General features: G+C 52.3%; 1 pseudogene; it reads left to right on the top strand.

The window, feature by feature from the left end:
- LOC112266058 overlaps positions 1-10,594 on the top strand; it is a 147,698-nt pseudogene extending 137,104 nt beyond the window's left edge.
- The last annotated feature ends 553 nt before the right edge of the window (positions 10,595-11,147 follow it).

Genomic DNA, 11,147 nt, shown 5'->3' with positions numbered 1-11,147 from the left:
TCTTTCTCTTTTTCTCTTCCCCCCCTGTGTGCTCCCCATGCTCTCTCCCCTCACCCATGTTCTCCCATCCCTCCTCCCCATCAACTCTACATTCATACACGCTCTAGCATTTTGACTGCAGAAAGGTCATGTAACAGAGAGAAAGTTCCGGGAAGCACGTTGTCTGTGCTGCTTTTCAAAGGCAACCTGAAGCTCTCTGCGTCTATCAGTAGTAGTAGCTGTCTTGTCCTGATTGCGTAGCTCTGAGCTTCTGCTCTTTTCCACCGCTGTCCTTATAGCGTCTGGAGCCCATCTCAGAGTAGGATCTGCTGATCTAGGATCTGTCCATATCATCGTGTTCATTGTGGTCTTAAAGGTAAAACAGATTCTAGATCAGCGCCGGAGTGGACAGTGTGATGTTTTCTCCCCCAGGCCCCCAGCGAGTACGAGGCCAACCCCGAGCTGCTGTTCTACCGGGTCACCCACCTGAACCGCGGACAGCAGTACCTCATCTGGGCCGCCGCCGTCACCACTGCCGGACGGGGGAACATCAGCGACAAGGTCACTGTGGAGCCTGCTGGGAAGGGTGAGTCCTCCACGGGGGGAAGGGGGGATGGCGTTAAGGGGTCACAGGGTTGGTTAACCTCTGGCTTTTAAATTCCCCTCCGTCAATCTCTCCGTCACAGATTTGTCCCTGCCCCTCTTCCCTTTCTGTTATCTCTCTCTTCACCATTTCTCTCATTCCTCGATTACTTTTTTCTCTCTTTCTCTCCCTCTCCCCCTTTCTCGTTCTCTCCCTCTCTTCTCTATCCCTCTCTCTTTATCTCTCCCTCTCCCCCTTTCTCGTTCTCTCCCTCTCTTCTCTATCTCTCTCTCTCCCTCTCCCCCTTCCCTCCCACTTCTTCCACTCTCCTTTTTCTATAACTCCTGTCCATCCTCTCCTGATTTGATAGAGAGCAGGTTGTTTGACAGAGGCCAGTGTTCTTAATGAGGATACGAAGACCTACAGGGCACTGGTCAGATGAGCTGGCCTGCCCTGGATGAGGGAGGGAGGGAGGGATATGACGGGGGCAGACCTGGTTAAAACACAGAGCAGTAGAGGGGCAGACTGGGCTGAGCAAATGAAGAGGGCAGTTGAATCAATAGCCTTTGGATTAAAGAGAGGGAGAGAGAATGAGTAAGAGAGTGCTCTCGGTGCGACCACGCTCCTTTTTTCTCCCTTCCTGTGACAGAGCCAGTCTCTTTCTCTTGTGTGTGTGTGTGTGTGTGACGGTGTCTCTCTGTGCCAGCTGATAAGCAGCAGTAGTAAAAGGCTGTATGCTCCAGGCTGGCCCACTCAACACTGCATTCAGCCACGGCACAAGAGCACCGGGGCACGAGCATTAAGACGTCAACAGTGCAAAACACAGTGAGGGAGAGAGAGACGTGTGCGTACATGAGACATGCAAACACAAAAAGGTTCCATGTGAATGAAAACAGGCCATTGCTGGAGGATCCACCAGTCATATTCATTCATTTAGATATGCTCCGTCTTTTATATAGTCTTTCCTTTGTCACTGAAATGTGTGGGATCCTGTTCCCTCAAACTGTACAGTGTATGCCTTGTTGGATTAAATGAAAATGCATGAAATGAACAAAAAGTTCATGAAGAATTAGCATTGCTGTTGAGTAAATTTGAAAAACAGACCGATTACCTCTCAAAGCAACTCTTTCTCAACTCGTGTCACTCCCTCCCTCAGCCCCAGCTAAGATCCTATCGTTCGGAGGTACAGTGACCACTCCCTGGATGAAGGAGGTGAGGCTACCCTGCAGCTCAGTGGGTGAACCCACCCCTACCATCAAATGGACCAAAGACAGGTGAGACCCTAACCTCCTCAGCCCCTCCTCTCTGTCAGTCCCCCCCACCCCCCCGTGACTACCTCCCTCCATCTCTGGAACACCACCTCCACCATCCACTGGACCAGTGTTAAATCGGTGTTTACGTCAGCGTTCCCTCGCTCTCTCTCTCTACCACTCTCTTTCTCGCTCTCTTTCTCACTCTCTCTCTCTCTCTCCCTCTATCTCAGTGAGGACACGGCCATCCCGGTGACTCTGGACGGTCAGAGGCTCATCATGGTCAATGGCACACTGGTCCTGCGCTCGGTGAAGGCTGAGGATTCTGGGTACTACACGTGCACGGCCACCAACACACTGGGCTTTGACACCATCATAGTCAACCTGCTGGTGCAAGGTGAGCCTCATCGCACTGTCATCCCCCTCCTTTTTATGGGTCAACCAGTTGTGATGTATTGCGCTGACCATGTGTGTCTGTCCCCCCCGTAGTTCCTCCGGACCAGCCCCGTCTGACTGTCTCCACCACCTCCCCCACCTCTATCACCCTGGCCTGGATCCCCGGGGACAACGGAGGATCCTCCATCAGAGGTACTGACCAGTCTCGCTGTGCGTGGGCATTTACATAAACGTAGCTCACTCCTCCCTCCTGCGATTCGCCCAACGCCTCTGCGCTTTCTCTTTCCATTCCATCCCCATATCTACCATTCAGTCCCCGTGCCCCGTCCTTCTCCTCTCTCTCTCTCTCTCTCTCTCATTTAGTCTTTCCATTCATCCTCTCTCTCTCTCTCTCTCTGCTTGCCCTCTGTCCATCTCTCCGTTCTGTCTCTTTGTTGCTTTGCGTACCAAGCTCTCTGTTTATTGACTGGTGGTCCACTGTTTTGGTTCCTAGTTAAGGAGCTGTCTCGTTGATTATCTGACTACCGTGCTGTGTGTGTATGTGTGTGTGTGTGTGTGTTCAGTGTGTGTGCAATTGTCAGTGTGCGTATTAGTTCCGTGGGCTCTGTTTTAACAAACCTAATGCAATGGAAAATCTTAACTGCTGACACTAGCGCTTTAGGTCCAGGGGTGTCAGTGAAACTCTTGTAATTCTCACAGCCGTTATTATGGTTTGGATGAATAAACAAGCTGTAGGTGTGCCAAGGGCTTGGCCCCTCAGTGGCTTAATAGAGCGTGCGTTTGTCTCATGTTCTGTAGGTTATTGGTGGTCTTTGCATTGCCGTCCAACTCCAAATCGTCTGGGGCCGCCGAATTTGATCCTCCTGGTCCATTGTCGATTGATGCCACAGTTTATTAAATAGCATGGGTTACAGTAACGAGTGATCGAGAAACGGTAGCCCACCTCAGCGCAAGCTGAGTGTTGTTCGCTTGTGTACCACGCTATCTGTTTATTGACGTGGTGGCCACTCTGCTTTGGTTCCCAGTTAGGGGAGCTGTCTCATTGACTATCTTGACTACCTTGCGGTGTGTGTGTGTTCACTGTGTGTGCAATTTGCGGTGTGCATATTTGTTCAGTGAGCTCTGGTAAATGACCAATCCTAGCACTTAGGTTTGAAAATAGAACGCCGGATTGTACAGGTCGAAATTGCAAACGAGCGTGCATTTTGACAATTGCATTGGCTTGACAGCAGCCCCAAAAAAATAGAGCCCGGTATGCACACCTTTTCAACAGGCAGTCTTTGATTCACTCCGCCTGTGTGTGTATTAGTGTATCTCTCCCTGTAGGTTTGTCTGTTCCGCCGGATGTCCGTCTGTCTATGTCCTGCGTCTGGTGTGTCTCCCTGGCCATAAGGTGGCCTGTGGGACTGACAGTAGCTACCATGGTCATCGGCGTCTACGACTAATCCTGCCACCCTATGCCATGTGATCGATCCACTGATGACAGTGTAGGCACAGACTCCCCAGTTCCCCTGGGCGCTGAAGACTTGGATGTCGATTACGGCAGCCCCCCCCCACCCCCCCACCCTCCCACCACCCCAGGGAGACTGGTTGGCATTATCCACTGTTTGTCTGGGAAAGTAGTAATACCTCTAAAAGCACACTAAAAAGCCAGTAAGCTTTCTACACAGGTCAATCCATCTGGCATGCCACCCTTTATTGTGCCATCTGCCAGAGAGAAAGAAAGACAGACAGAGATGGATGGAGGGAGGGAGGGAGGGAGAGAGAGTATAAGAGAAGAGGACAGAGAGAGAGAGAGAGAGAGAGAGAGAGAGAGTTATAAACAGACTATAAATCCAAGGCAGCTGATTATGACTGCAGATGCCATATTGTGTTCTCATTTGCATATATGCCCGGTCAGCGCCCTCCCAAACCCAGCTGGGGGCTTCTGGGAAAGTAATGGCGGCATAGAACAGTCATGAATGCAGCCTTCTCCATCTGGATCTGTGGTAGTGGAAGAGATGTATGACTCGCCATCCCCCTCTGGTGTTATCCAGCGGTACTGACACAATGAAATCTGAACCTGGCTGAATGAACCAGCTGAGTATTGCAAAAGTATTTGGGTATCTGGCACGTTTTAAGTGTTCAAGTGTTTACATGTAATGTGGTTCTCTATTTTATCTGAAGGTTGAAAAAAAAAAAAACATCTGAAAATAAGAAAAATGTGCACTTATCATGGTGGGTGTGCGTGCGTGTGTGTGTGTTCCCCAGGTTTCGTGCTGCAGTACTCGGTAGACAACATGGAGGGGTGGAGGGATGTGTTCATCAGTTCCAGTGAGAGGTCCTTCAAGCTGGACAACCTGCGCTGTGGCACCTGGTACAAGGTCAAACTGGCCGCCAAGAACAGCGTGGGAGCGGGACGCATCAGTGAAATCATCGAGGCGAAGACCCACGGACGAGGTGAGGGGGAGAGGGTGGATCGGGGGATACAGGGACATGGGAGGGTTTAGGAGAGGAGAGGCGAGGAGGGGCAGAGAGGAAGGAGCTAAAGTAGATGGTTACGGTTGTGAGAGGGGTGACGGTTATAGCTGTGAGAGGGGTGACGGTTATAGTTGTGAGAGCGGTGACGGTTATAGCTGTGAGAGGGGTGACGGTTATAGCTGTGAGAGGGGTGACGGTTATAGCTGTGAGAGGGGTGACGGTTATAGCTGTGAGAGGGGTGACGGTTATGGCTGTGAGAGGGGTGACGGTTATAGCTGTGAGAGGGGTGACGGTTATAGCTGTGAGAGGGGTGACGGTTATAGCTGTGAGAGGGGTGACGGTTACGGCTGCGAGGGGGGTGACGGTTACGGCTGCGAGGGGGTGACGGTTACGGCTGCGAGGGGGTGACGGTTACGGCTGCGAGGGGGGGTGACGGTTACGGCTGCGAGGGGGTGACGGTTACGGCTGCGAGGGGGTGACGGTTACGGCTGCGAGGGGGTGACGGTTACGGCTGCGAGGGTGGTGACGGTTACGGCTGCGAGGGGGTGACGGGTACGGCTGCGAGGGGGTGACGGGTACGGCTGCGAGGGGGGTGACGGTTACGGCTGCGAGGGGGGGTGACGGTTACGGCTGCGAGGGGGGTAATGAGGGAAACAGGTATATTCATACAATTCAATCCCACCATATCACAATATTTCAAGACATTGTTAAAAACGGTTAAATGAGAACTAACACCTTCCTGCCCCGCCTCTTCCAGAGCCCCAGTTCAATAAGGAACAGCCGGTGTTCACCCACGTCAACTCTACCCACGCCCGGCTCAACCTGCAGGGCTGGGCGAGCGGTGGCTGCCCCATCACGGCCGTGCTGCTGGAGTTCAGACCTAAGGGCAACTGGGCGTGGCAGAACGTGCGCACCAACGCCACGGCCGACGTGTTCCTGGCTGAGCTCCGCGAGGCCACCTGGTACGAGCTGAAGATGAAGGCGTGTAACAGCGCCGGCTGCGGGAACCAGAGCTCTCAGTTTGCCACGCTGGACAACGACGGCAGTGAGTACAAGCTGCTTTAATTTCTCTGGCCTGTGTGGTCTAGTGGTTAGTGTTGCGGATTCTGAGTCGGAGAATGCCAAGAGTGTGCAAAGCTGTCATCTACTTTGAAGAATCTCAAATGTAAAATATATTTTGATTTGTTTCACACTTTTGGTTACTACATGATTCTATGTGTTATTTCACAGTTTTGATGTCTTCACTATTATTCTACAATGTAGAAAATAGTTTTTTTTTTTTAATAATAATAATAATGAGTAGGTGTGTCCAAACTTTTGACTGGTACTGTATTTAAAACCTGATATATGTCATATAACCTTGTCATGTAACCTGTTGTATTTTCTAAGCAGGTACCATCCCTCCCATCAAGTCAGCGCGGCCGGAGGGCGACGACGTTAAGAAGCTCTTCTCCATCGGCTGCCCCGTCATCCTGGTCACTCTGGTCCTCGCCCTGCTCTTCATCATCCGCAAGAAACGCAAAGAGAAGAGACTGAAGAGACTGAGAGGTGAGGGAGGGAACGGGGGGAGAGGGGCACGAAAGAGAAGAGAGGGGTGAGAGAATGAAGGAGAGGTGTGGAGAAGAGACTGAGGGGTGTGTGAGAGAGAGTGAGCGGGAGGAGAGGACATTTTGGAGAGAGCGTAAGGAAGATCTGACTAAATTGTGCTCCATATAACTGAAGCCCTGCTCTTTCTGTTCCCTCTAGATGCCAAAAGCCTGGCTGAGATGCTGATCAGGTAATATAGCTTATCTCTGCTGTTCCTCTGTTTACAGTTCATACCCCCAAGGGAAACATCCATACAACACACTGAAATGAACATTGTAGAAAACAGTGGTTACCTTACCTCTCCATACAGTAAATGTCTTAAAAGATGGAAAGATAAAACCTATTTCTGAAAAAGGGGATTTACGCTGTGTGTGTGTGTGTGTGTGTGTGTGTGTGTGTGTGTGTGTGTGTGTGTGTGTGTGTGTGTGTGTGTGTGTGTGTGTGTGTGTGTGTGTGTGTGTGTGTGTGTGTGTGCCTTGTGTCCCTGGAGCAGTAAGAATAACCGGAGCTTTGACACCCCTGTGAAAGGGCCCCCCCAGGGCCCCCGACTCCACATCGATATCCCCAGAGTCCAGCTGCTCATCGAGGACAAGGAAGGCATCAAGCAGATCGGTCGGTGCCGTGTGTGTATATGTCTGTGTGTGTGTATGTCTGTGTGTGTGTATATGTCTGTGTGTGTGTGTATATGTCTGTGTGTGTGTATATGTCTGTGTGTGTTGCTGTGTTTTGATGAGTGCCTACCTGATACGGATGTTATTACTCTTTTCGGCCTACGCTATAATGCAAATAAATGTATGTTCATGAATGAGTGAGACTCATCAGTCGTGAATAATTGTTGCTTCTGTCAACCCCTCTGCCAGGTGAAGACAAAGCCACCATCCCAGTGACGGACACAGAGTTCAGCCAGAATGTGAATCCACAGAGCTTCTGTACGGGCGTGTCTGTGCATCACCCCGCCCTCATCCAGAACACCGGCCCTCTGATTGACATGTCCGATATCAGACCAGGGACCAGTAAGTGGAGAGCCCTAACTGCCCTACATCGTAGAGTTCTATTCTATCTTGTCCATTCCTTCCATCATTGCCTTCAACTTGCTGACTCTTGTGTTCTCCTCCCTTTCTCCCACCTCCTTCCTCCCTCTCCCCCTGTCCTTCCTCCCACCTCTCCTCCTTCCTCCCACCACTCCTCCCCTCCTCCACCTCTCCTACCTTCCTCCCCGCCTCCTCTTCTCTTCCCTCTCCTCCCTCCCTCTCTCCCCCGGTAGACCCGGTGTCGAGGAAGAGCGTGAAGTCGGCCCACAGTACGAGGAACCGCTACTCCAGCCAGTGGACCTTGACCAAGTGCCAGTCGTCTACGCCCGCCCGTACCCTCACCTCCGACTGGCGCACCGTGGGCTCCCAGCATGGCATCACCGTCACCGAGAGCGACAGCTACAGCGCCAGCCTCTCACAGGACACGGGTGAGCCTGGCATATCTTGCACACACGCACACTCATGACACACACACTTTCATGTAACACACACACTCATGATATCTACACACACACACAGTATTGACACATGCATACATACAGACATATACGAAGGACACAAGTGAGCCACCCAAAACATAGGCTACATACACACACACTGTAGTGCAAAGATTTGGGCATTTCATGTACAACACCAACTCTCTCTCTCTCTTTCTCTCTCTGTCACTCTCTTGCTCTCTCTGTCTCTGTCGCTCTCTCCTGCTCTCCCTCTTTCCCTCTCGCCCTCTGTCTCCGTCTCTCTCTCCCTCTCTCCTTGTCATCAGATAAGGGGCGTAACAGCATGGTGTCCACAGAGAGCGCGTCCTCCACCTACGAGGAGCTGGCGCGGGCCTACGAACACGCCAAGCTTGAGGAGCACCTGCAGCACGCCAAGTTTGAGATCACCGAGTGCTTCATCTCCGACAGTTCCTCAGACCAGATGACCACGGGCACCAACGACAACGGCGACAGCATGACCTCCATGAGCACGCCGTCCGAGACGGGCCTGTGTCGCTTCACCGCCTCGCCACCCAAACCCCAGGAATACGACCGCGGAAGACCTACCAACGTAGCCGTGCCCATCCCCCACCGCGCCAACAAGAGCGAGTGGACTGGCAAAAGTGAGTATGAGACCTGCCCTTGATTAGAATGATCCTATAGGTAGGTGTAATGTAAAGGCCTCTAAGCATGGTTAGGGTGAGCAGGGTTGATTGCTGTACTTTAGACACATACCGGTACTCTGACATTTAACAAATATGCCTGATAAAGATGCTTGTCAAATCCTCTCTTTCATCCCCTCATCCCAGGTGACTATTGTAACCTTCCCCTCTACATGAAGACAGACCCTTTCTTCCGGAAGCAGTCGGAGCTGCATGACCCGTGCCCGGTGGTGCCGCCCCGCGAGGCCCCCATCCGCAGCCTGGCCCAGCGGGCGTACCACACCCAGGGCCGCCACATGACTCTGGACTCCTCCAAGCAGCAGCAGGCTCTGACTGTGGGCCACGCAGGCCTGGCCGGCCTCAGCGCCTCAGGGGGAGCATCAGGGGGAGGTGGTGGTGTAGGAGGGGCGACTGGAGGGCCGTCTGGTGGTTCCAGCACCACCTCCCTGTCTCAGAGGACTCTCACCATGCCCGGTTCCTCCTCTTCCTCTGCCCAGAGCGCTGCTGCTGCCGCTACCGCCTCGGCCAGCGGGGGAGCCACGGGGGGAGACTCCAGAGACCCAGAGACCCTGGGCAGACTAGAGAGACAGAAGCAGGCGGCTGGCGGGGCCTACTCCAAATCGTATACACTGGTGTAGCTGGAGCCACTGGTGGAGATGTTGGAGCCTTGGGAAGGGTTAGGGGCCACCCAGACACATGTACACACACCTGGCGCCTGCACTGTCAGGCCAGAGGGGCCGCTCGGCAGGGGCCAGATTGAGGTTTTTATAGCACAGGAGTTCGTCCTCTTTCTGCCAGTTTGTGTTTTCTCTGTCTATCCTTTTCTCTCTCTGTTTCTCTCTCTCTGTTTCTCTCTCTCGTTCTCTTCCTCTCTCTATTTTTTTATTTGACCTTCCCTGGAAATAACTTGCCAAACGCAACATAATTGTAATATTTGTTTTTTCTAACTTTTTTTTCTTCTCTCTCTCTCCAACTCTCTCTCATATTATCTGTTAAGACACCTCAGAACTTCTGCACAAACTACATTCCATGTGCACTTTTTTTCTTGAATTCAGAACAGTAAACGAAAAGAACCAATATATTTAGAGTTTCACATAAACCTGTCTAGATGTTTTTAGGCTGTTTTACATGTTCCTTTTTCATATCTCTGAACAGAGAGTTCAGAGTTCATACAAGCAGCGCATTGCCACGGAAAGTGCTTATGCATAAACCAACAACCTTGGTGTCTGTCTCTGGTCCTCCAAAGCCATCCTGGTAGGGACTCACACAAACAGGCAACAGACTGTGGTTTCAACGACGATGTTGGAGGAGTCTCGGGGGATCCCCCCCCCCACGCAATTCATGACATGGTATAGAGTGTTGATGACTCTTTTATAGGACACCAGGAAACAGAGAGAGGGGGGAAAAACTGGAATCGTCTTCACACGAAAGATGAATCTGAACAGTTTTATTTTATTTGTTTTTTCTCTTCCTCTTTTGGAATATATATATATACTCATGTGCATTAAGAGGGTAGAAGGGGTTCACAGAACCTTCACGAGCCTGCGTGTGTGCGTGTATATGTGTAGATATGTATACATGTGGCTGGCACACACCTGCAGTGGACCTTTCTAATCAATCTGTATGCTGACTCCTTGGCGGAGGCGCGAGTTAAAAAACCTCCCGTCCATCTGCTACTGACAGTGTTTTGGGGACAATGAGGTCACGCTGTACGACGTCGCATGTCGGTCTCACCCTTCTGGACTTTGGTTGGCCCGGTGTGTTTGACACCGGCAGCATCGCCTTGGAGACGATGAGTTGATTTGCCGTGCATTAGAGGTGCCACCCCTCCTCTTGGTCCTCTCTCTATCTCGTTCTCTCCGTCCCTCTGAGGCAGGGAGAAGACCCTTTGTTCTGCCCTTAATTTGCGCTTGGTGCCAGACACCCCCATTCCTTCATACTACCCCTCGGTCGACCCAAACCCCTGTAACCCTTCCCCACCACCCCACACCCCCATTCCTTCATACTACCCCTCGGTCGACCCAAACCCCTGTAACCCTTCCCCACCACCCCACACCCCCATTCCTTCATACTACCCCTCGGTCGACCCAAACCCCTGTAACCCTTCCCCACCACCCCACACCCCCATTCCTTCATACTACACCCGGTCGACCCAAACCCCTGTAACCCTTCCCCACCACCCCACACCCCCATTCCTTCATACTACCCAACCCAAACCCTTGTAACCCTTCCCCACCACCCCACACCCCCATTCCTTCATACTACCCCTCGGTCGACCCAAACCCTTGTAACCCTTCCCCACCACCCCACACCCCCATTCCTTCATACTTCCCCTCTGTCGACCCAAACCCCTGTAACCCTTCCCCACCACCCCACACACCCCCATTCCTTCATACTACCCCTCGGTCGACCCAAACCCTTGTAACCCTTCCCCACCACCCCACACCCCCATTCCTTCATACTACCCCTCGGTCGACCCAAACCCCTGTAACCCTTCCCCACCACCCCACACCCCCATTCCTTCATACTTCCCCTCTGTCGACCCAAACCCCTGTAACCCTTCCCCACCACCCCACACCCCCATTCCTTCATACTACCCCTCGGTCGACCCAAACCCCTGTAACCCTTCCCCACCACCCCACACCCCCATTCCTTCATACTACCCATCGGTCGACCCAAACCCCTGTAACCCCCTCCCCCACCACCCCACACCCTCCATTCCC

This window comes from Oncorhynchus tshawytscha, linkage group LG13 (assembly GCF_018296145.1).
Source record: "Oncorhynchus tshawytscha isolate Ot180627B linkage group LG13, Otsh_v2.0, whole genome shotgun sequence".
Lineage (NCBI taxonomy): Eukaryota > Metazoa > Chordata > Actinopteri > Salmoniformes > Salmonidae > Oncorhynchus > Oncorhynchus tshawytscha.
Note: the sequence above shows the minus strand (reverse complement) of the source record. Positions and strands in the feature narration are given on the sequence as shown.